Raw genomic sequence first — 27,001 nt, forward strand, 5'->3', positions numbered from 1 at the left:
ATGATCCAGGCCTTCAAAGAGATTTGGCAATGTATTCAATAACTAAAATTATGTTAAGCAATAAAGCATTATTAAGTGGAGGAAATTGCAAATATACTTTTTTTTCTATTGATATATTTAGATATATATTTAAAGGTGTTTTTCAAACAATATATCATGTAGATCAAGTCAAAGTACTTTTACAAACAGGATTCTCATTGTTGAGATTACATATGGATCCAATGCCTTTACAATATGTATCATCAATTATGTGGATTGGTTTCCCTCTTACGAGGGTTGGGGGTAGGGAGCAGCAATGTTTTTTGTTACCTTTTCTCTCTGTGGATCTTTTTCTTTTAAGCTGGAGATAGATGTGACCTTAGCACAGGAAAATTAAGAGGCACATTCCATTTTCACATTTGAGCAATATCTTTCTTTCACATAATTTACTTCTTTACTCCACAGCAAGAATGCAAAAGTACATTTATTGTTTGTTCTAGCTTCTTACTAGATTTTCCCAATGACTTGTTCCATTATAGGAATGTTTGACTTAAATCAGTGGATTAAGTGAGCAAATCAATGCCCCAATAGTCTCCTGGTGAAAAGAAATACACAATCTGCACATTCTGTTATGTGGGTTGGAAAAGTACTATAAATTACAGCATGGGGAATAGAAAGAAGATGGGAAAAAGATGAGGAGATTGAGAGAAGGAAACAAGACAGGGAGAGAAAGGTAGTATATAAGAAGTATAGCAGTAACTCGGAAACTGGGGAGATCTGTATTGGAATTTCGCCCCCAATGTCATGAAATTATTAACATTTGGACAACTGCAGTTTAGAAAACTGAGAGGAAATATGAAGTCGATGGCTAAGCCACATGTTCTTTAACCAGGGAAACCCCTATTAGAATAGAAAGGATAATACCGAGGTGTTAAATTCAGAAAAACATACAAAGGATTTTAAAATATTCTTTTAAAACTCTATTTTGATCATAATTTCATCAATAATATATTAACTAATGTATATGATTTTCTTCACCTGATTTCCTATGTTTTTTTTTAAATGAACTTTGCCACATGGCAGAGATCTAGAAACAGTTCTTAGAGTTTTCATTTCTAGAACAACCCATCCAACTAGCAGTAAGTCTCAAATGTATGAGTTATCATTTTTTAATATCTGGTTAGGTAGCTGCTGGGAGCCAGCGTGAGGAACTCCCCCATGGCAAAGGTCATGAGGAAGGAGGCTTTGACATATGCAAAGGTGGGATCGAGCTTCAGGAAGCCCCCTTTTCCCGAGCATCTATCCCACAAGCCAGAGTGCCTACTTTACTGTTTTATGTTCTCACCTATACCTCTGACTTTACGGGGGGCTGACCCCCCAACACATCTCTCATAAAATGACTTAACCTACAGCCCCATTTAATAGACATTCCTGGGTGTGACAAGGGTGTCTCAGGTCATACCTCTCTGCTGGCAGACTAGTTTGTGTGACAGGATTATCCATAATCCTGCCACTATGCACATAATTGTTTACTACCTCTCAACCATAAACAGCACAGAGAGTTTGGAGTATTTTGAAAACCTTAATTAGCATAGGGCTTTTCTCATTGTTGAGTCAATGATTGCTGCCAGGCCTCCATATCCTTAGGCACCTGGGAATATATTAATGTATTTGGAATATAGAAAAGGAAATATAGTAGGTTTTGATGTTAGCAATACTAGACCTTTTGAGTTAATGAATTTTCTCTTTTGTTATAGATCACTGTACTTTGTTATAAATCACTGTGTCCTTGCTATGCAAAAATGTTACTTTATCACTATCTTGAGACTAAATAGATCTTAAGTGGAACATTGGTGAAGGGTTTTCATTTGTTGGTCTGATGTTTGCTGCTAAATCTCCATATTCCCTGCCCTTATAATGAATACAACTAGCATATAGGAGAAATAAGTATTAACCTTTAAAATTAATCATGTAAACCTTAGGTTAAATAAATTCCTTCCTTAGTTGTAACCCACTACACCCTCACCCTATGGGAATGCAACTTCATCTGGTACCTCCAGAGGGTGGCGCCTGGTTTAAGAAAAAACACCCTTGGAAAAATAAGTTTTTTGGTTATCAGAAAGAAAGGATCATAAAATGTCAGCAGGCCTCATGGCCAGAAGATAATGTAAAACCCCCAAGACCTTTTTTTTTTATACATTTATGTGAAGGACCTTATTTTGATAAAGGTCAGGACTGCTGACCCCCGTGTGACTTTAAAATTTCCATTTGTCTCTATGTGTAACAAAAGATATATAAGTAAACCTAAAAAATAAAGAAATCGGATCAGTTTCTGGAAAGACTGATTCCCCCGTGTCGTTCTTTCTTTCCCCTTCTGGTTGAATTCCCATCTGGAGCGTGGGTGCCCACCAAGCCTGCTAATTTTTCCCTGGCATTTAAGATCCACACGAGAGGGAGCCCAAGGAGGGGCACCCTCCAATATTTAAGTGGGTGCTGGTGGCCTATGTAGGTAGTGCAAGCTTCTTGTTTCGAAGCTTTATTGGTATCCCACATAAACCAAGTTATTCAGCCTCTTTTTCTCCACTAATTTTCCTACTCCACTATTTCTTTCTAATCTCCCTCTATATCTTTAATTAAGCAATTAATTCCTAGGACTCTGACTCCGTCCCTACTTCAAATTACCCTGGATCCACTGGGGCTGGACCCCAGCAGGTAGCAAAGACATTTTCCCTCATGCTTTATAGCAAAATTTTTTCCTGTCTCATTGCTTATGTTGTGTAATGTGCCTTGAATCTTAGGTGAATTTGCCCCCAAGATGCTCCCTGCTTTCTTAATATAAGTAGATTTTCTGTTTGAGTGCTAATGTAAATAAAATTATCAGAGTATTTTCCCAAGTGCTATACAATAACTGCTTCAAAACAAATTAGAAATTTTTCTTTTTTAAGAACAGATTTTTTAAATTTTTATTTTCCACTTGTTCAGTGATTCTGAGAATATGTTTCCATCTTAATAATGGAAAAATAATGTCCATATCAATTACATACTTAAAGGAATTCTCTTTTTATCCCCCCCCCCCACTGCTTATGCAATTTTCTGCATCAGAGGAAGATTGGTTGAGCAATATCGAAATTTTGTTTTTGATATATGGGGCCATTAGGGCTTGATGAACTGCAAACAAATACTTCCCTACTTTTTTCTTTTCTGAGTTACATACTTAACAACTTCTTTAGTACAAATGTGTTCTTTAACCTTTGAGATATTTGAGACAAGACAATTAATATGTAAATTTTAACTTTTTGTGCTTAATATAACATAAAATAGCTAAGGTACTAAAAGAGCATTTGAAGGGAAATAAAGTTTATAAACTCATTTTTTTAATGTGGGTTTGAACAATAATAATTTTCATTCAGTCAGTTCAGTCATTCGATCATGTCCAGCTCTTTGCAACCCCATGGACTGCAGTACGCCAGGCTTCACTGTCAATCAACTCCTGAAGATGGCTCAAACTCATGTCCATCGAGTTGATGATGCCATCCAACCATCTTATCCTCTGTCATCCCCTTCTTCTCCTGCCTTCAATCTTTCCCAGCATCAGGGTCTTTTCCAGTGAGTAAGTCCTTCGCAACAGGTGGCCAAAGTATTGGAGTTTCGGCTTCAGCATCAGTCCTTCCAATGAATATTCAGGACTGATTTCCTTTAGGATTGACTGGTTGGATCTTCTTGCAGTCCAGTGGACTCTCAAGAGTCTTCTCCAACACAACATTTTAAAACCATCAATTAAAAGCATATGGACAGGTTTTCTTTCCATGATAGTTCCATGTAGAAGTTTATGTAGAAATAGCAAATTTATGCAGTATGACTTCTAATGCCCTATCTTACGGTATCACCATGAAGCCCATTATTATGATTTGCCATTTATTATCTAACTCATTTCTTCTTTTTACTATTCCAAGTTTAAATTGAGATGTCAACACTGAGATGTTTTAATATATTTTGAAAATATATATGAGGCAATATTTTCAAAAGAATTTATGATAAATATATATGAAAATACTGATCTACTTGTAGTATTTTACGTTTTTATACCTCAAAAGGCTGGTATAAAATTGTCAACAAATGCAATAGATAAGTAAAACTAGGGTTTGGGCCTGAGGTACACCAAATTCTAAGACTTCTCTCCCCCAAATATCTTGTTGCTATGCCCAGAACTGTCATTATGATGAGATTGGGTCCAGCATTAGGTTACCTAATGATTTCTGAAATTGCCAACATCTGTTGGATCATAGAAAAAGTAAGAGAATTCCTGAAAAACATCTACTTCTGTTTTATTGACTATACCAAAGCCTTTGACTGTGTGGATCACAACAAACTGTGGAAAATTCTTAAAGAGATGGGAATACCAGACCACCTTACCTGCCTCCTGAGAAACCTGTATACAGGCCAGGAGGCAACAGTTAGAACTGGACATGGAACAACAGACTGGTTCTAAATTAGGAAAGGAATACATCAAAGCTGTATATTGTCACCCTGCTTATTTAACTTCCCTGGTGGCTCAGAGGTTAAAGTGTCTGCCTGCAGTGCAGGAGACATGGGTTCGATCCCTGGGTCAGGAAGATCCCCTGGAGAAGGAAATGGCAACCCACTCCAGTATTCTTGCTTGGAGAATCCCATGGACGGAGGAGCCTGGCTGGCTACAGTCCACAGAGTCACAAAGAGTCGGACACGACTGAGCGACTTCCCTTCACTTCACTTCATGAAGACTATCATGTGAAATGCCAGGCTAGATGAAGCACAAGCTGGAATCAAGATGCAGGAAGAAATAACTGTAACCCCAGATATGCATATGATATCACCCTTATGACAGAAAGCAAAGAGGAACTAATGAGCCTCCTGGTTAAAGTAAAAGAAGAGAATGAAAAAACTGACTTAAATTAAACATTCAGAGACTAAGATAATGGCATCTTGTCCCATCATTTCATGGCAAATAGATGGGAAAGAAGGGTAACAGTGAGAGAATTTATATTTTTGGACTCCAAAATCCCTGCAGATGGTGACTGCTGCCATGAAATTAAAAGACTCTTGCTCCTTGGAAGATAAAGTATGACCAACCTGGACAGCATATTGAAAATCAGAGACATTACTTTGCCAAAAAAGGTCGGCCTAGTCAAAGCTATGTTTTTTCCAGTAGTCATGTATGGATGTGAGAGTTGGATTATAAAGAATGCTGAGCACTGAAGAATTGATGCTTTTGAACTGTGATATTGGAGAAGATTCTTGAGAGTTCCTTAGACTGCGAGGAGATCCAATCAGTCCATCCTAAAGGAAATCAGTTCCTGATATTCACTGGAAGGACTGATGCTGAAGCTGAAGCTATGATACTTTGGCCACCTGATGAGAAGAACTGATTCATTGGAAAAGACCCTGATACTGGGCAAAATTGAAGGTGGGAGAAGAAGGGGGCAACAGAGGATGAAATGGTTGGATAGCATTACCAACTCGATGGACATGAGTTTCAGCAAGCTCTGGAAATTGGACAGGGAAGCATAGCATATTGCAGTCCATGGGACTGCAAAGAGTTGAATACGACTGAGCAACTGAACTGAATGATTTCTCATTTATTGCATGTTGACAGTGTGTTAAATGGCCTTACTTTTTCTTTACTTATTTGTAGGCTATTATCCACCATCCAAAAGGTGAGCAAAGTACTGAAGTCTCCTACTATTAACTAGTTGAATAAAGCTTTTAACGCACATTTTTCTTACTCTGAGGATGGAACTATTTATTTCAGGCTCCAGTCGTTGTGTGATTGCTTTAATTATACAAGTAGTGTTATACAAGCTCACTCTGCTCATTGCAAAGCAGGCCAATGAATCTGATAGACTAGTCATTGAGGCAAGGAATACAATTTTATTTGGAAAGCTGGTTGACCAAGAAGGTAGCTTACTAATGTCTTAAAATAACCATCTTGTTGGTTTCTGGATCCCAGGTTCTTTTATTGAGGCAGAGAGAAACAATGAGGAACTATAGTCAAAAGGCAGAATAGAGGGAGAGCAATGAGAAAGAAAAGTAAAAAAGAGTTTTTAGTCTTTCAAAACAGCCTAGCCTTTGGAAAGTGTTTGTTAATCTCTTCTTTTTTTAGCCATTCACAGGTGGGCAGGGTCAGATTATCTATTTATGAGCTGAACAAAATCTTTTCAGTTTAATAGGTAGGCAGAGGGGCAGGGTCATTATGTATGATTATAATGCCAACATCAGAGAAGAAGTGAAGTTGCTCAGTCATGTGTGACTCTTTGTGATCCCATGGACTGTAGCCTACCAGGTTCCTCCATCTGTGGAGTTTTCCAGGCAAGAGTACTGAAGTGGGTTGCCATTCCCTTCTCCAGGGGATCTTTCCAAGCCAGGGATTGAACCCAGGTCTTCCACATTGCTGGTAGATGCTTTACCCCTGAGCCACCAGGGAAGCTCAACATCAGTGAAAAGCAAGTCAAAGAAAATGGTTCCAATGTAGAGTCAGACTTGGTTCTTCACTGCAAAGTAGGATAAAGATTAAATCTGTTTTTTTTTTTTTAATCCTGAGTACCACAAACTAAATAGGGTATGGGAAATATGTATCCTTGCCTACATTTCTTGACGGAAAATCTTTATATCAGAAAGTTAGCCCAAGTTGATCACTGATAATAAAGTTGCATTTGGCTAGGAAAGATTCCCCCCTTATATTTCAGCTTCCTACTCATCTATCAGTATAAGGCAAAGATTTTCCAATTGGAGATAGTGTTCCTGACAAGTCTGTTGTTAGTGGGTATGAAATGCAGTGGTTTGGGCAAGAAAATCTGATGATACAATTAAAATCCTCTCATTCAAGCAACATTGTTCTAAGTAGTTTCCAACCTTAGGAATAAAGAATATCTCCAGAGCTCTTCTTTATAGATCACTGTCCCCTCAGAAAAATGCCTGACTAAATGATAGGAAGAAATAGCAAAAGAGAAACATCTTATAATTATGTTATTGGTTCTAAAGTTGAACAGCTAACACTGAGTTCTTCATAATTATCTCCAGTCCCCTATTTAAAAGTTAGTAAAAGTTTCCATTGTTTCCAGCATTGCTTTGAGGTGACTAGCAATATAAAAAGACAGTGATGACCCCCACTCCCCAAAGAAAGGAAACATAGGAAATCAAGCCAGAATTTTATAGGTTAGGTCAAGGCTTGGCACATGTTTTCTAAAAAGGGCCAGATGGTAAATATTTTATGCTTTGCAGGTCATAAAGACTCTTGGCTTAGCTCCAAAGTAGCCATAGACAAAGGCAAATAAATTAGCCTGGATGTGTTGCAAAGAACTTTATTAAAAAAAAAAAAAAACAAACAAAACAAAAAAAAAAACAGGATGAATGTGGCCTTCTGGACATAGTTTGTAGACACCTGATTTATGCTGATTAGCTATATTACTGAGTTCCTGATCATTTCAGTTTTTTTTAATAAAACAAAAATGCTAACAATGGATTCATAGTTTATTTTTTTCCCTTTTAAAAAATATCAACTTCAAGCTCAAAACGTGCCCGACACTGTTCAGGGCACTGTTGATGCAGTGGTGAATTATAAAAGTCCCTTTCTCAGTTATTGTTTGAGTGAAAGTGCCATAAGTGAATAAACAAAAATATAGAGCATTACTTCAGTTATTGCTTAGAAAAACAGGTAAGATAAAATGAAAGTGGCTTTAAATTAGATAATTGGCCTGGAAAACCACAACTGATAAGGTGATATATGAATATAAAGCTGATTAAAATGAGGTGGTGTGCTAATGAAATGACTGGAAGAATAGTCTCCTGCAAAGAGTAAACTTTTGGGACCGAGGCGCTGAGAGCAGAGATTGCTGACTCTGTCTATGGCGTAGTGAGAAGTCCATGATGGTTAGAGTACTTGAAATAAGAGAGGAGGGAGAAAAAAATGCCTGAAAGGGAGATAAGACCCAGATCCCTGAATTGCAAAAAGATTATTATTTCTGTTCTCTTTTTGCTTTTCACCTGCACTAATATAACCATAGCAACCACTGTTGCAGCTTTCCATTCCTGACTTTGATGTGGTTTCAAACCAAGGACACAGATGATGGCTCTTCTCTACTGTTTCTGCTTCTCCTTATTCTTTAACCCATCTTTCTTTTCCCTTCCTTGATCTTTGTAAGAAAGATTTGGGCCAGGATAATAGTACTTAAAGAGATAATAAATAGTCTATTTTCATATAAATTGTGGGTAGGGAAAACTGGATATTTTGATAGGTTGAATGTAGAATATACAATAGAATAGTCAAGAGTGACCCTCTTTTTTTTTTTTTTTGACGTGATGAATTGATAAGGTGGAGTTCTCATGTACTGAGATAAAGGGCAATGTGATATGAACATATTTAGGGTTGAGATTAAATGTCCAAGTTTTTACTTCTCTAGGATGTCAAGATGACAGTTTGTGTGTGTGTGTGTGTGTGTGTGTGTGTGTGTGTTTAACCTGGAGTTTAGGAGAGAGGTTCATGTTAATATACAACTTGGGAGCATCAGTTTATAGATACTGTTTACTCCTATGAACATGCATAAGATTGCCAAGGGAGAGTGTAGGTAGGAAAAAAAAAAATAACTAAGTGCAGAGGCACCTGGGAAATTCTATCACTTGAAACCTGGAAACATGGAGGAATCAGCAAAGTAGAAGAATGAAGAGGTGGCTTTTAGCAAGATAGGTGGTAGTGAGGAATATATTCAAAAAGTCCTATAAAGAAAATATTTTGAATGATCAGTTGTTAAATCCTACAGAGAGGTGTATAAACAAGAACTGAGAAATAATGCTTTATTTTTCAGCATGAAGATTCAAAAAAGTTTTGGTTGATATTAAGATTAAAATGTTTGCAGTAAAATAAAATAAGTATAAATGACTATTGGATAAATTTAATTTTAAAAGGAACAATAATAGAACAACACAAATAGGACAGGAACTGTCAGCAGAAGATGTAGAGTTAATAGCGTATATAGACAAAAGTTTTTAAGTAAGAAATGAAATGTAAAGAAAAAGTGGAGGATATGTCCTCAGGAAGGGCAAAAAGCAGCTGCTTGGTGCTAAAAGGCGGGGGGGGGGGGAATATAGACACAGGTGTAAAGAGATAGAAAGAAGTTGTGGTGGGAGGTAAAGTATTATCTTTTCAGAAGTTTCCTATTCCTTCAAAGGACAGTTTATCTGCTTTGTAGCCTCATATGTGTGTATGATCTATTTCACAAAGTATAATTAAAGCAAGCTAAAATTATTGCTGTGGGACATGGGATGTTATTGAGTGAAAATGAAAATTAGGTAGGAAGTGGTGAAAGTTGGAGGGAGAAATTTTGAAGTTGTCTGTCTTAGAATAGAAGAATAAATAAACAATAGGAAAGAAGTAAGAATGATAAGCAGTCCTAAGCAGTATGAAGTTAGAGTGAGTGCATTTGGAGCCTGTTAGCATTTAGAGCCTGTCAGCTCTGTTTTGTCAGCAGGTGCAGATGCAGAATATGTTGAGTTTGATTTAACCAAGTTGCAGTTATTTTCCACTACAGAATCATCAAAGAAAGCTGAGCACTAAAGAACTGATGCTTTTGAACTATGGTGTTGGAGAAGACTCTGCCAGTCCATCCTAAAGGAAATCAGTTCTAAATATTAGTGGAAGAACTGATGCTGAAGCTGAAACTCCAATACTTTGGCCACCTGATGCAAAGAACTGACTCATTGGAAAAGCCCCAGATGCTAGGAAAGACTGAAGGCAGGAGAAGAAGGGGACAACAGAGGATGAGATGGTTGAATGGCATCACCAACTTAATGGAGATGACTTTGGTAAAACTCCAGGAGTTGGTGATAGACAGGGAGGCCTGGAGTGCTGCAGTCCATGGGGTCATAAGGGTGGACATGACTGAGCAACTGAACTGAACTGAAAGTATCTTGAAGAAAGCAAGATGGTAGATAGGGATTGAGCATGTGTTCAGATAGCTTGATTATATATATATATATATATATATATATATATATATATATATATATACACATATACACACACACATATATATATATACGCATATATATACACATATATATACACACACATATATATACACACACATATATATACATGCATATAAAATGCTGAACTTATTTTAGAGTTAAGAAGTTATATAAGAAGATGAGAGGATAAGAGAGAGAATGAAAAAGTAGTTTTTGCAATGAATGTTACCGTACCTCTTGATGGAGCTGAAGAATTGTTACAGTTGGAGTACTAGAGGGAGTGAGCTGGGATGTATCAGAGGATAAAATGTACGAAAATAAAATTGAAAATAAAGTATATTTCTTAGGAAAAACTTTTAAGTGTGTTTTAGTAAACTAATATAATAATATATATAATAGAGTAAACTAGTACTTATTCATATTTCCTGTTTGCTCTCCAACCCAGCCATATAAGAGGATTTCACTTTTATAGTCCTTGAGTTTGGGTATACCCATGTACACTGGTCAAAGAAATTAGACCAGAAGGGTCACTCCCATGTTGGGTGTGTTTAAAAACCAGATTTCTCCATTCTTTATGTTCTTTATTCAAGCTGTAGTTGTGGAAATACTGATGCGATTATAAATAGTGTAAAAAATGAAAGGAAATAAATGACCATTCAGTTCAGTTCAGTTCAGTCGCTCAGTCGTGTCTGACTCTTTGTGACCCCATGAATCGCAGTACACCAGGCCTCCTTGTTCAACATCAACTCCCGGTATTCACTCAGACTCGTCCTTTGAGTAGATGATGCCATCCAGCCATCTCATCCTCTGTCATCTCCTCCTCCTGACCCCAATCCCTCACAGTATCAGGGTCTTTTCCAATGAGTCAACTCTTAGCATGAGGTGGCCAAAGTACTGGAGTTTCAGCTTCAGCATCAGTCCTTCCAGTGAACACTCAGGACTGATCTCCATTAGGATGGGCTGGATAGATCTCCTTGCCATCCAAGGGACTCTCAAGAGTCTTCTCCAACACCACAGTTCAAAAGCATCAATTCTTTGGTACTCAGCTTTCTTCACAGTCCAACTCTCACATCTATACGTGACCACAGGAAAAAACCATAGCTTTGACTAAATGGGCCTTTGTTGACAAAGTAATGTCTCTGCTTTTCAACATGCTATCTAGGTTGGTCATAACTTTTCTTCCAGGGAGTAAGTGTCTTTTAATTTCATGGCTGCAGTCACCATCTGCAGTGATTTTGGAGCCCCAAAAAATAAAGTCTGACACTGTTTCCACTGTTTCTCCATCTATTTCCCATGAAGTGATGGGGCCAGATACCATGATCTTCGTTTTCAGAATGTTGAGGTTTAAGCCAACTTTTTCACTCTCCTCTTTCACTTTCATCAAGAGGCTCTCTAGCTCCTCATCACTTTCTGCCATAAGGGTGGTGTCATTTGCATATCTGAAGTTATTGATATTTCTCCTGGCAATCTTGATTCCAGCTTGTGATTCTTCAAGCCCAGCGTTTCTCATGATGTACTCTGCATAGAAGTTAAATAAGCAGGGTGACAATATACAACCTTGATGTACTCCTTTTCCTATTTGGAACCAGTCTGTTGTTCTATGTCCAGTTCTAACTGTTGTTTCTTGACCTGCATAGAGATTTCTGAAGAGGCAGGTCAGGTGGTCTGGTATTCCCATCTCTTTCAGAATTTTCCACAGTTTATTGTGATCCACACAGTCAATGGCTTTGGCATAGTCAATGAAGCAGAAATAGATCTTTTTCTGAAACTCTCTTGCTTTTTCCATGATCTAGTAGATTTTGGCAATTTGATTTCTGGTTTCTCTGCCTTTTCTAAAACCAGCTTGAATGTCTGGAAGTTCACGGTTTACATATTGCTGAGGCCTGGCTTGGAGAATTTTGTGCATTACTTTACTAGCATGTGAGATGAGTGCAATTGTGCGGTAGTTTAAGCATTCTTTGGCATTGCTTTTCTTTGTAATTGCAATGAAAACTGACCTTTTCCAGTTGTGGCCGCTGCTCAGTTTTCCAGATTTGTTGGCATATTGAGAGCAGTACTTTCACAGCATCATCTTTCAGGATTTGAAACAGCTCAACTGGAATTCCATCACCTCCACTAGCTTTGTTCGTAGTGATGCTTTCTAAGGCCCAATTGACTTCACATTCCAGGATGTCTGGCTCTAGGTGAGTGATCATACCATCGTGATTATTTTGGTCATGAAGCTCTTTTTTTGTGCAGTTCGTCTGTGTATTCTTACCACCTCTTCTTAATATCTTCTGCTTCTGTTAGGTTCATACCATTTCTGTCCTTTATCGAGCCCATCTTTGCATGAAATGTTCCCTTGGTATCTCTAATTTTCTTGAAGAAATCTCTAGTCTTTCCCATTCTCTTGTTTTCCTCTATTTCTTTGCATTGATCACTGAGGAAGGCTTTCTTATCTCTCCTTGCTATTCTTTGGAACACTGCATTCAGATGCCTATATCTTTCCTTTTCTCCTTTGCTTTTCAGTTCTCTTCACAGCTATTTGTAAGGCCTCCTCAGACAGCCATTTTGTTTTTTTTGCATTTCCTTTCCATGAGGATGGTCTTGATCCCTGTCTCCTGTACAATGTTATGAACCTCTGTCCATAGTTCATCAGGCACTCTGTCTATCTAGTCCCTTAAATCTATTTCTTACTTCCACTGTATAATCATAAGGGATTTGATTTAGGTCATACCTGAATGGTCTAGTGGTTTTCCCTACTTTCTTCAATTTAAGTCTGAATTTGGCAATAAATTCCCGCATTCTTCTTTAAATCTAAGCCAAAGACAGGCCGATCTTGGCCAGAAGGCAACGTTAAACCTCTGCTATGTTAATGCATCCTGGATTATTTTGATGATCGGTTTGATGATATTTGTTAACACAGTATAATCGAGGGTACCTGGCTCACCACAATGCTATGCTTAGTTATTGAATGTCTGAGAAAAATTGAATGAAAGGTTACTGAAGGAAAGGTCAAAGGAGAAGTCAAGGTGAAGAACGATTGTCTGTATGACAATTTGTCGCCATACATTATGAGAGAATATGTTTGAAGGGAATGACAGTGAGCCAAGAGCTAGAATTCTCAAAGAATATTACTTGGAGATATTAAATGACTGCAATAATCAGTGATGATACATGGTATAAAATACTAATGCTAAGAGGTTCATGGAGGAGAAGAAAGCAATGTAGAAGTATCTATACAAATAACTCTTGAGATGACTGATTACATGCAAGGAGATATTATTTAAAATATTCATATATTTTTCAAAAAACAATTATTGAAACATTTATCTTTTTCAGAACTTCAAAATCTATAATTTGAAAAAGTGGATTCTTTCCTAGCACTTTGGTCATTGAAATTACATTAAAATATATTAATAAAAGACATTCTAGAATCCCCATCTATAAGGTTATGTGGACTTAATTTATAATGCTGTTATATAATTTACAAATCAAGGACTTTACTAATTTTCACCTAATTTTTTTTTTTTTAATTTACAGTTCAGGTCCAAGATTTGTCTTTGCTATTAATGTGGTTAAGTCACTAAGTCGTGTCTGACTCCTTGCAACCCCATGGACTGTAGCCTGCCAGGCTCCTCTGTCCTTGGGATTTCCCAGGCAAGAATACTGGAGTGGGTTTCCATTCCCTTCTCCAGGGAACTTTCCTAAGCCAGGGATTGAATCTGCATCTCCTGCCTTGCAGGCAGTCTCTTGCATTGCAGGTGGATTCCCTACCAACTGAGCTATTAACAAAGAAATGCATATTTCTTCAACTTTGGAATAATACAGTGAAGTTGAATTCATTTTACATGAATTTCCATATATTTCATTTTCCTTTTCTTTAGCTATGAGTCATATGTTTGACTAACTTAACCTTTTGGGTGTTTTAAAATTTAGAGTATAAATGGTTCAGGCACTAATGTTTAAAATGTTTCCAATTTTTGTTCTGTTGCTTGATTTGTTAGCAAATTTAAGAACATGAAGAGTAATTATGAGTTAATACTGAGAATCTGCTTCATAACATAGACAGTCCTTACTGCCAAATATTTAAAGTTCATTACCATATTTTGAGGAAGTTTTAACTCATACATTTAAAGAGTAAATATTACACTGGAAAATATGTCGTAGTGTACAGAGTGGGGAAGGATCCTTTTGTCTTAATAAGAGATTAGATTTCTTTTAGGTCCCAAAATAACTAACATCTCTTTAATTTCACTATGAGTAAGAAGTTAAAGATTCTTAAAAAAAAAAAAGAAAGAAAGAAAGAAAAAAACTGTGGAAGGTTTACTACATCATTAGCAAGTCCACATAATTAAGGAATCTGGAAATGCTCAGTAAAGAGTAGCGTTGATAGTATATAAAAAGTAGTAAAAGCTAATTGAAGTAATACTATTTTTACTGAAAATACTACATTTTTATATGAGCAAATAAAGATATTACATATGAAATACTATTTTGGAAAATATTATAAATTCTGAAGCCTGGGAGAACTGTGAATTCTGGAACTGTGAAGCTTCCATTTTTCTTCTAGAGAAAACTTCAAATGTCTATTCCCACCAGATTTTGTTATATCATGTACCACAGAATTCACATTGTAGTAAACCTTTAGCTATAAGCTCATTTCCCCTTTTAGATCATTTTTAGAAATAAAAGAAACAAAGATTATAGGAACTCTCTATTTGACTCTCTATTTTACACTCAAAGACTAAATATCTTTGATATAATGTTTATAGCATATTATAAAAAGTTTATTTTTAAAAACTAAGTGATATCCTTAGTTTTACCAGTCAGAATAAAGGATGAAGTGTAGTAAGTGTAGTAATTTCCTTATAGAGATCTTCAGGCTTTGCCTTGTTCTCAGCTCTATTAAGAGTAGTTATTTTCAATGAGCAAATATTCTATATGTACTATGTGACATGTACTATCCTTTCAAGTAATCTTGTGAGATAGAATTTACTACCATTTATTTTGTTGAGCTGTGATTTAGTGAATTTAAATAACTTGATAAAACTCACACAACAAGGACATGAAGAAGTTGACATAAAATTATGGGTCTTTTTCCAAAGACTACTTTCTAACTAACCATTTTTCCAAAATATAATATTCAAATGATTTGTGATGGTTCTTAAAAAATTATCTATAGGGTCAGTTTGGGTGATGGCCCATAACCTACATTATTACAAAACAACTGTGGGGTCCATAGCATGCTTAATTTGAGAACCTTTATGATGACTGTTAAAAATGGCCTTGTTTGCTCTGTTGCTGGATGCTTTGGTCCCCACATTTGATAATCTGCCTTCTTCTACTGTCTAAACCCAGCCTCTAGCAAAGACACAAGAAATTAAGAAGTATGGCCCTACAGTGATCAGCACTAAATCAGCTGAGTCTACCCTGATGTGTCTCTTTAGGTTAGAGTTACCATCTACTGTGGGTTGCAAAAAGTCTCTATGTATTTATTACATGATTTTGTGGACTGGTACTTTTTTATGTAAACTTCAGCGGAGTGTGAAACATTCCACATGCTTCATTCCAGGGAGCAGACTTATTTTCAGGGTTGTGCCAGTGACTAGATGAGCCGCACCCTGAACTATGTTCTATATTATTAAAATAAAAACATGTAAAAACAAAACAAAACAATATTTCCTTTCTGCAACTTAATTTGAGAGGGAAAAATGGCTTGGAAACTAAAATATTTTAACCATGAAATACAATGGAAAACTTTTAGCCTTATAAACTCCAGAATAAGCTTCTTTTTGATATTTATTTATTACTATCCTTAAAATAACCAAACATTCCATTAGTATTAATTGTCACCATTTTCTTTGTAATCCTTTTGCCATGTATTTTTTAAAAAAATGTTTATTTATTTATTTGGAGGTTAATTACTTTACAATATTGTATTGGTTTTGACATACATCAACATGAATTTGCCACAGGTATACACGTGTTCCCCATCCTGAACCCCCCTCCCTCCTCCCTCCCCATACCATCCCACAAAAACTGGAAATAGAACTGCGTTATGACCCAGCAATCCCACTGTTGGGCATAAACACCGAGGAAACCAGAATTGAGAGAGACATGTGTACCCCAATGTTCATCATAGCACTGTTTATAATTGCCGTCTATTTTTTTGTACCATATATTCTGTTCCCTCTCACAGCCTTCTCCTATTATGTATGTCTCTTTTTTTGTCTTCATTAACATCACCTCTCAGACTTGTCAATAGAATGAATAAAATTGGAGGAACCTCATAAGCCAGTTCAAGATTTTATTTCAGATAATCACTCAGGTTGAATTAATTAGTGTGCCTTTTGTGAATAATTTATAAACTAAGAATGAATAGGATCATTAACTGGGATGAGTTCCTGTAAGTTTGTAAATCATTACCTATGACTGATAGTTATATATTTAAAAAAGGGCTTTATACTTCACTGGTACATTATTACATAATTCTGCAGCAATGATTGAGAAAGAGTAATTGAGTGAATGACATTTGGTACAGCAGCCTGTAATGAAGGAACTTCGGAGAAATGCATAGAAAGAAATGAATTTAATTGTCAGAATTTCTGAGGAAGTTTGTACTCTTCCCACTATTTCCTCATTCATGATAAATCAAAAGACAGAGAACAATATGGGAAATCTGGGCATCCTAGATTCTTGATTAAGGAGTTATTGCCTCTTTTCTTCCTTCATCTTTTCCCATTGCCCCATGTATGAAACATTTCCTGGAAATCTGGTTAAGGTGAACAAAAAAATTAAAGTAGCTAATCTGCCTATGTTTATATCATCATTCTTATGCAGTAAAAGTCTTAGATTTAAAAGTCTTGCTGCTAATTAAAATGGGGCAGATTATTTTTACTGTAATAAGTTAACTTTAAGTGGTTTATCTGGATAGATGAAACTGCCCTAAAACTAACAAAAAATTAAATAATAGAATAATAGGCTTAATAGTGGTCTCATCAACAATGTCCACACAAAATCCGTAGAACCTGTGAATAGATTACATTGCATGGAAAAATGAACTTTCCAGAGATAATTATGGTTCAGTTCAGATAAGTTCAGTCACTCAGTCGTGTCCAACTCTTTGCGACCGCATGAATCGCAGCACGCCAGGCCTCCCAGTCCATCACCAACGCCCGGAGTTCACTCAGACTCATGTCCATCAAGTCAGTGATGCCATCCAGTCATTTCATCCTCTGTCGTCCCCTTCTCCCCTTCCCCCTAATTCCTCCCAGCATCAAAGTCTTTTCCAATGAGTCAACTCTTTCATGAGGTGGCCAAGGTACTGGAGCTTCAGCTTTAGCATCATTCCTTCCAATAAACACCCAGGACTGATCTCCTTTAGAATGGACTGGTTGGATGTCCTTGCAGTCCAAGGGACTCTCAAAAGTCTTCTCCAACACCACAGTTCAAAAGCATCAATTCATCAGTGCTCAGCTCTCTTCACAGTCCAACTCTCACATCCATACATGACTACTAGGAAAACCATAGCCATTAGTAGACGGACCTTTGTTGGCAAAGTAATGTCTATGCTTTTGAATATGCTCTCTAGGTTGGTCATAACTTTTCTTCCAGGGAGTAAGCGTCTTTTAATTTCATAGCTGCAGTCACCATCTGCAGTGATTTTGGAGCCCCCAAAAATAAAGTCTGACACTGTTTTCCCATCTATTTCCCATGAAGTGATGGGACCGGAAGCCATGATCTTTGTTTTCTGAATGTTGAGATTTAAGCCAACTTTTTCACTCTCCACTTTCACTTTCATCAAGAGGCTCTCTAGCTCCTCATCACTTTCTGCCATAAGGGTGGTGTCATCTGCATATCTGAGGTTATTGATATCTCTCCCGGCAATTTTGATTCCAGCTTGTGCTCCTTCCAGCCCAGCATTTCTCATGATGTACTCCGCTATAAGTTAAATAAGCAGGGTGACAATATACAGCCTTGACGTACTCCTTTTCCTATTTGGAACCAGTCTGTTGTTCTATGTCCAGTTCTAACTGTTGCTTCCTGACCAGCATACAGATTTCTCAAGAGGCAGATCAGGTGGTCTGGTATTCCCATCTCTTTCTGAATTTTCCACAGTTTGTTGTTATCCACACAGTCAAAGTCTTTGGCATATTCAATAAAGCAGAAATAGACGTTTTTCTTTAACTCTCTTGGTTTTTTGACGATCCAGCAGATGTTGGCTATTTGATCTCTTGTTCCTCTGCCTTTTCTAAAATTATCTTGGACATCAGAAAGTTCACGGTTCACGTATTGCTGAAGCCTGGCTTGGAGAATTTTGCGCATTACTTTACTAGCGTATGAAATGAGCACAATTGTGTGGTAGTTTGAGCATTCTTTGTCACTGCCTTTTTTTGTGATTGGAAAGAAAACTGACCATTTCCAGTTGTGGCCACTGCTGAGTTTTCCAAATTTTCTGGCATATTGAGTGCAGCACTTTCACAGCACTTTCAGGATTTGAAATAGCTCAACTGAAATTCCATCTCTTCCACTAGCTTTGTACGTAGTGATGCTTTCTAAGGCCCACTTCAATTTCACATTCCAGGATGTCTGGCTCTAGGTGAGTGATCACACCATCGTGATTATCTTCATCATGAAGCTCTTTTATGCACAGTTCTGTGTATTCTTGCCACCTCTTCTTAAAATCTTCTGCTTCTGTTAGGTCCATACCATTTCTGTTCTTTCTCAAGCTCATCTTTGCATGAAATGTTCCCTTGGTATCTCTAATTTTCTTGAAGAAATCTCTAGTCTTTCCCATTCTCTTGTTTTCCTCTATTTCTTTGCATTGATCGCTGAGGAAGGCTTTCTTATCTCTCCTAGCTATTCTTTGAAACACTGCATTCAGATGCTTATATCTTTCCTTTTCTCCTTTGCTTTTCAGTTCTCTTCTTTTCACAGCTATTTGTGAGGCCTCCCCAGAGAGCCATTTTGTTTTTTTGCATTTCCTTTCCATGGGGATGGTCTTGATCCCTGTCTCCTGTACAATGTTTTGAACCTCCGTCCATAGTTCATCAGGCACTCTGTCTATCAGATCTAGTCCCTTAAATCTATTTCTCACTTCCACTGTATACTCATAAGGGATTTAAGTCATACCTGAATGGTCTAGTGGTTTTCCCTACTTTCTTCAATTTAAGTCTGAACTTGGCAGTAAGGGGTTCATGACCTGAGCCACAGTCAGCTCCCAGTCTTGTTTTTACTGACTGTATAGTGCTTCTCCATCTTTTGCTGCAAAGAATATAATCAATCTGATTTTGGTGTTGACCATCTGGTGATGTCCATGTGTAGAGTCTTCTCTTGTGTTGTTGGAAGAAGGTGTTTGCTATGACTAGTGCGTTCTCCTGGCAACACTTTATTAGCCTTTGTCCTGCTTCATTCCACATTCCAAGGCCACATTTGCCTTTTACCCCAGGTGTTCTTGACTTCCTACTATGCATTCCAGGCCCCTACAATGAAAATGACATCTTTTTGGGGTGTTAATTCTTAAAGGGCTTGTAGGTCTTCATAGAATTGTCCAACTTCAGCTTCCTCAGCGTTACTGGTTAGGGCATAGACTTGGATTACTGTGATATTGAATGTTTTGCCTTGGAAACGAACTGAAATCATTCTGTCACTTTTGAGACTGTATCCAAGTACTGCATTTCAGACTCTTTTGTTGACAATGATGGCTACTCCGTTTCTTTTAAGGGATTCCTGCCCACAGTTGTAGATATATTGTTCCTTAAATAGGTGAGTTATTGTGCATTATCTAGGTGGACTCAATCTCTTCTTGAGTATAGCACTTACTCAGGCTGGAATTGAGGAGTATGAAACTCCAAGCTTTCAAATAATTTGATTGTGTGTGTGCTTATTTGCTCAGTTCCACTCTTTGTAATCCCATAGCCTTCAGCTGTCCAAGGGATTCTCCAGGCAAGAATACTGGAGTAGGTTGCCATTTTCTCCTCCAGGGGAATCTTTCTGACTAAGAGACTGAACCCATGTCTCTTGCATCTCCTGCAGGTGGATTCATTAACTCTGAGCCACCTGGGAAGCCCTATGAAAGATTTGCAGAACATTTAATAGTTTGAAAGATAGGGGCCATATCTTTAGAAGTCTGGAGAGAGGCCTTTATGAACTCGTGGAAAGCATGTAAAGGAGTGAAGACAGCCTTAAGAATAAAGACTAACTCCTAGCTGATATCTTTCATGAGCAAGGACCTCATTCCTGAAGTTGTAATGAACTGAATTAGGCTAACAGTGGAATGGGCTTGGAATTTGATTCTTTCCCAGAGCTCCCAGTGAGGAATACAGTCCTGCCAACACTTAAATTTTAGCCCAGTGAGACCAGTATCAGATTTCTAACCCGCAGAACTATGAGATAATAAGCAAGTGTTGTTTTAAGCTGCAGTAATTTGTTATGGCAAAAATAAGAAACTAATCCAATCAGTAACTTAATGTAAATTTGTGGCTTGAGCAAGTTATTTACCTTCCCTGTGCCTCCAATTCTCCATTGGCAAAATAGGCTTAATAAGAGTATCTAACTCATTGGATTGTTTTCCTATATGACTGTTTGGTACATACACATCAGTACCTTTTGTTATATAGAAATAGACATAATGCAAAAGTGGTTTCCAGCATACAATAAAATAAAATAAAGTAGGTAAAAAATACATGCTATGTAAAATATTCATATTTTCTTAAATTGAATTCAGATAAAAGAGGAAGCATGGATTACAGATAGATAATAGTCACAGATTATATGAGATATGCATTCCTGACGGTCTCTTGATATTTGAAACTAAGTTTAAAAATGGACAGTTTAACCTAGCTGGGGTTGTGCCACAAGCTTGTGATTCAGTCATTCAGGATTCTTCCAAGGTATACAATTACCCACTTTTTGGAGGTATTTAAAATATATAAAAATAATAGATAACGTAAATGTTAGTAATATTATTTCAGATTAATATAATTTGATTGACATTGAATACAGCCACACTGCTCATGTTGTTTTCCCCAAATGCATTTGTACAGAGTCAGCTTAAGCATAGGCAGCATTTACTGACTGAAAGTAATATATGTCAAAGTAGTCCTAAGACTTTGTATATGGCCATTAAATCCAAGTAAATAATGGGATTTTTTATACTTAACGTAATTCTGGTTAATTAATGATATATGATTTATTGATTAGTTCTTCAACTCACATGAATTTGTTATGTAGAAGGCTTGATTAATAAAACCATGTAAAGAAGACCTAAGATGTTATCTTTAGGTAAAAGGGCTTAGTAGCTTTAAAAATCTCTAAATTCTATTAGTGTGTCATTTCCTACTTATATCTGCTGATAAGAATGGTAACTCAGAGTGTTGAATATATATCGATGTATACACAGACACAGATATACACGTACAGATATATATATATATATATATATATATATATATATATATATGTAACCTTAGGAATAGAAATCTGTTCTTAGGAATTGATTTACAAATTCTGTGAAGTAACAAAATCATGAAGAAAGGAAAGCATCTAACACTAAATTACTAATGCTGTTTGATAGGCACTCACATAGTATTCTTTTTTTAAATCAAGGATGTTCTCCTTTGCCCCCAAATCCATTTCTGATATTAATTATAAAAGGAGTGAGATTTTCACCATGATCCTAGTCAAAAAGTAACATGTGATGATGAACATGTCTTTTCTCCTGAAATTTCTCAGGATGATCCTTCTCTTGGGATTCAGTTCAATAAATACAGAAAAATAGCAAACTACATATAAGGGAGAAAATGTTACTAATTTGTGGATGGAATATCTCAATTTGTGTTTACTTTAATCTTAGATGTAGGTTGGTTAGGATACCAGGAAGAGTAGAACAACTTGAAGAAATACTGCATTTGGGTGAGGTTAGGGTACAGTCTCACTGTAGAGGAACCAGGTAGTATGTTCAACTATTCCATCTAAACTCCAGAAAAACTTATGATAGTGCAAGTTACACTGCTTTAATGAATTCAGGTGAACTTGAGTGCAAGTTATGATGAAAGTTAATAAAATGTACTGAGGAGGAAGAAGAAGTTGAACAAATGGAATAACAAGTAGATAGGGAATATTAATGGGCTTCCCTGGTGACTCAGATGGCAAAGAATTTGCATGCAATGCAGGAGACCCAAGTTTGATCCCTCGGTCAGGAAGATCCCCTGAAGAAGGGAATGGCTACCCATTCCAGTATTCTTGCCTGGAGAGTAACATGGACAGAGGAGCCTGGTAGGCTGCAGTACATGGGGTCACAAAGAGTCAGACATGACTAACACACAGGGAGTAGTAAACCATAGAATTGTCCTTTATGGTGAGATCTAAGTCAGCCAAAAATCATTGACTAAACAGATGAGGAACATGGCTTTGATTTAGAAAGACAGTTCCACTAGTGTATTAGAAGTACAATGTATGTTGTTGTCAATAATGATAAAATAGCAACTGTCATTTACTGAGTGCCCAATATATATGAAACATTATCTCCAATCCAAATCAATCTTATGGAATAGCTGCTATTGTTTCCAGTGAGGGATAAGAAAAATTACACTTATAATGGACAGGCAACACACCTAATGCCGGATAACTAGAAAAATTCATTTTAATAATTGAAGCATGCTGAAAATATGAGATAAATATATTTATGTTTAGGATAATGGCTTGATGTTTTCAGATAGTTTATCTGACAGTAAACATAACCAAAGTCTGCCATAGTTCCTGATGATAAGTCCTGATACAATGAGGAAATTTAAAATAATATATTCTTTGTTATGTCTGCAGCTGAGTTTGAGGTGGCCTTAGTGATTAGGTTGATCAAAAGAATTAGGCAGAATTCTTGCTTTGTATACTTTCCATGGTTAAGTCACTAGAAGCCTCCCTGTTTCTTTCTGGCCACTTGGAATGCCTACTCTTGGGCAAGTCAACCTTCATGTTAGAAATCTCACTATCCTACAATATCAGGCTCTGAGGTACCCCAAGCTACCTATGTGGTGAGGCCATGGAGAGAGCAGAATGTCTGATCCAATGCAGCTGGTCTCAACATTCCAGGCCAGATATCAAGCATGTGAATGAAAAAAACATTATGGATAGACTAGACTGCAACAGACATAACCAAAGATGTGGAGAAGAACTGAGGGAACTAAACAACAGACAAACGCGCAGGTCTGAGACACAAAACATAAATTAAGCTGTCTCAGCAGTGTTCAGCCATTTTAGCCGCCCTAACTGAAGCACCAGTCTTCATGGAACAGGAATGGACCATGTTTGCTGTGCTTAGCCTAAATTCTTGATCGATAAATTTGAGAGCATGTTGTTGGTTTTTAGTCACTAAGTTGTCCGGCTCTTGCGATCCATGAACTGTAGCCTGCCAGACTCCTCTGTCCATGGGATTCTCCAAGAAAGGATACTGGAGTTGGTTGCCATTTCCTTCTCCAGGGGATCTTCCTGACCCAGGAATCAAACCCAGTGTCCTGCATTGCAGGCAGGTGTTTTACCAACTGAGCAATGAGGGAAACCCAAGAGCAGACTAAGGGGTTATTTTATGCTATGTAATCTCAATGTGCTCTGCTTCACAGCCATAGACAAGCAGAAAAGAAGGAATACATATAAATATACAGAGCCAATGAGGACCAGATGCCACAGTAGTAGACTTAAAAGGAAAATGAATACATCATCACATTCATCAAGTGGGCTGTAATTCATGGCAGAAGTTCTTCACCACTTGGGGAATCTGATTTCTTGATGCAAAAACTGAGGACATATCCAATTAGTAACTAAATAATAAAAAAATTAGACATAGTTTGTGAAACTATCATGTGTTTAGTAGTATGGCAAAACTTCTCACATTTGTAATCTCGGTTCTTCACAAATAACGTCTAGGTCACACAGCTGGTAATCATGTGAGCAAGGATGCAAATTTAGTTTACCTAGCTTTAAATACAGTTTGTTTCCTTATGTCATATAATTTCAAGTGTAGCAAGTGATGTCATAGTAGATGAGAAACATTAGTTCTTGACCCGGTAGACACATTGAGATTCAGGTTTCTTCCTGAGTAGCTAAGAGACCATGCTGTGTGGCAGCTTCCTCACTTCTTAATAGGTTAAGTCCATAAAAATAATTGCTTTGCTACTCTAAATTGACTCAGGATCTGGTTTAAGAAAAAATGTTTAAATGGAGAGTCTCAGTAACACCAGCCAGCTAGGGCTGTGGAGGGTAAATACTACTCAGAAGATGATGTATTACTTTAGGATGGTTGAATTCTTTATTTACAATGCAAATAGCTAAAACCTGGATTTGAACATAAATCTAAAAATGCTTCAGTCTCACATCTTTCACTTTCATTGTGTCACACACACACTGATTCTTCCTCAGCCAAGACTATATGTGGTGAAACTGATCTAATGGGCAAGATTAATGGACTTAATTAAAGAGTAGTTTCTGGTTTGGTCACATCCATAATATGCTTTTTAAAAAAGATATTAATTTATTAACCTTATCTTTCAAGCGGATATAAGCATATATATCATAAATTAACACAGCCAACTAAGGTAAAACCCTGATATCATCATCATCATTTTATTTTCTTTCTTCTTTTTATTCCTGCTTACAGGATCATATTCCTTCCAAAGAAGAGAGCTCTATATCAGATTCCATTGATTGCTGTAATTATCCCTTGAATGTTAAAGTCCTTCTTAAAATATATTTTTATAGATCAAAAAAAGTCTCAGTTTTGAAGACAATACTTTACTGATCAGATGGTTTTAATTTTTGTTTTATTGATTTATTGAAAGAAACAATTAAAATAGCAACCACCTGTCACATAAGCAAAACTTTATTGATTAATTTTAACTAGTTACAACAAAATGTCATATAAGTCACTTAAAGAATAACATAAGCTTTGATGACCTCAAAAGAATATTATGATTTTTCTTAAATTCCGTATGTTCTCCCCAACATTGTCTAATCATTGATGATCTGTTACAATAAGCATGGAAATAAACCAGTGCTCCAAAGATAAGGATCATAAAAATCTATAGTGTTTATATAAGTTTTGTGATTTCTGCACTCCTGGAAGGCTGCTATTCAAAATTACATCATATCACTTATTAGCTGGTCATTAAGAACATAGGATACAGTTTTACCTGTAATTGTTGGCAAATGAAGTCAGATCTTAAAGCTAGTTCTTAGAAGATGTCAGGTAGCAAGAAATGTTTGATATTAACACCAACATTATACTTTGTATTTATCATTAACAGGAACAATTTGTGTTAAAAATTAGGATTAAATTGTCATTTATGAACAGAGGGATCTAAAAGAATGATACATCCCTATTCTTAGTCACTTTTTAGTTTCTCATTATGTTGTTTTGGCCTGAGAAATAGGACTACATCTTGGTGAAATATACCAAATACTTACTCAGCAGACAGGGTAGATGTGCTATCCTAAGCGTTCACAATGACAAATGCCAAGGTCTTATTCATAAATTCCAATGTATGGAGTAAGCCTTTCCTACATGCCTGCAGATTGAAACAAAGAACCTTTGCTTTCCCTCTACTCTAGGTAGTCTCACATATGATTATGCCACACATTTAATACATTGATTACACATTTTACAATACTAAACTACATATATTGAAAATAGCATAAGGTAGAACACATTATATGAGCAAATGTCAGCATGTTGATTTTGGTCCAGACTCTGTTCTAAGCACTTTACACACATTGTCTCTTTAATTTTGCATTCAACCTTATTGTTTATGTGTAACTATATCTCCATTTTAGATAATGAAGCTGAGATTTAGATAATTAATTAATAAGTTCAAAATCATATAGCCAGTTAGTGTGTATGTCCTTCCATCCTTGTCTGTTTGGTTCCAAAATTTGTATTATTAACCACAATGCTATGTGGCTTTTAATCACTATGCTTAATAAGGAAGTAATAAAGTGTTGCCAATTACTGTTGTTGTTCAGTAGCTCAATCATGTCTGACTCCTTGTGACCCCATGGGCTGCAGCATACCAAGCTTCTCTGTCCTTCACCATCTCCCAGAGCTTGCTCAAACTCATATGCATTAAGCTGGTGATGTCATCCAACCATCTTGTCCTCTGTCAACCTCTTCTCCTCCTGCATTAAATCTTTCTAGCATCAGGGTCTTTTCCAATGAGTTGGCTCTTTGCTAGGCCATGAAACAAGTGTAATTTAAGAGGATAGAGAAGATATGAAGCATTTTATCCTACCACAATGGTGTGAAAGTAGAAAACAGTTACAGAATGAAGAAAGGGAAAAACACTCCACAATGTGGAGGCTAAACAATATGCAATTAAAAAACCAATGAGTCAATGAAGATATTTTACACCACCACCACAAAGCTATGTTTGTGTTTGTGTATGCTCAGTCATGTCCAACTCTTTGTACATCCATTAAATAAAATTGTTAAATAAGACACATCTGAGGACAATCTTGCTATGAAAAGGAGATGAATTATTCAAATAAATGGCACTTGAAAACTGAGGGTAAGGACTGCATCATGTGTTTAATTTGTTTCCTTATTCAGTGAATACATGTTCTGTAGAGTCCTATTTGGTGTCTAATGCCTTGAGAGCCTAATATACACCTGTCAATCTGGTTGTGTGACTTCAGACAGTGAGGATAAATAGGCTCGAAGGCATAAAGATCATTATTTTTTTTTCTCTTTTTCTTTTTTCTTTTCCTTTTAAAAAAATGAGTCATACTTCATAAAACTGAGATTAACTCTCAATTCTCTCAATTTTCCGTGCTCTAACATAATTTTTTTTTAAGGGTGAAACGATAACCAAGACTCAGCGCAGGTAAACAAATTTCCTTTTTTTCCTTCTTTTTTGCTATATAGTGACCATGGTTATTTATTTGAAAAGAATTATGAACTCTTATTAGGGCTTAACTTTTTAACACTTCTCAAAATCCACCCTACTTTTTTGCTAGTAAAGTTCTTTGCATTATAAAAGCTACTCTGTTGTCTTGT

The sequence above is a fragment of the Ovis canadensis genome, chromosome 22 (genome assembly GCF_042477335.2).
Source record: "Ovis canadensis isolate MfBH-ARS-UI-01 breed Bighorn chromosome 22, ARS-UI_OviCan_v2, whole genome shotgun sequence".
NCBI classification, from domain to species: domain Eukaryota; kingdom Metazoa; phylum Chordata; class Mammalia; order Artiodactyla; family Bovidae; genus Ovis; species Ovis canadensis.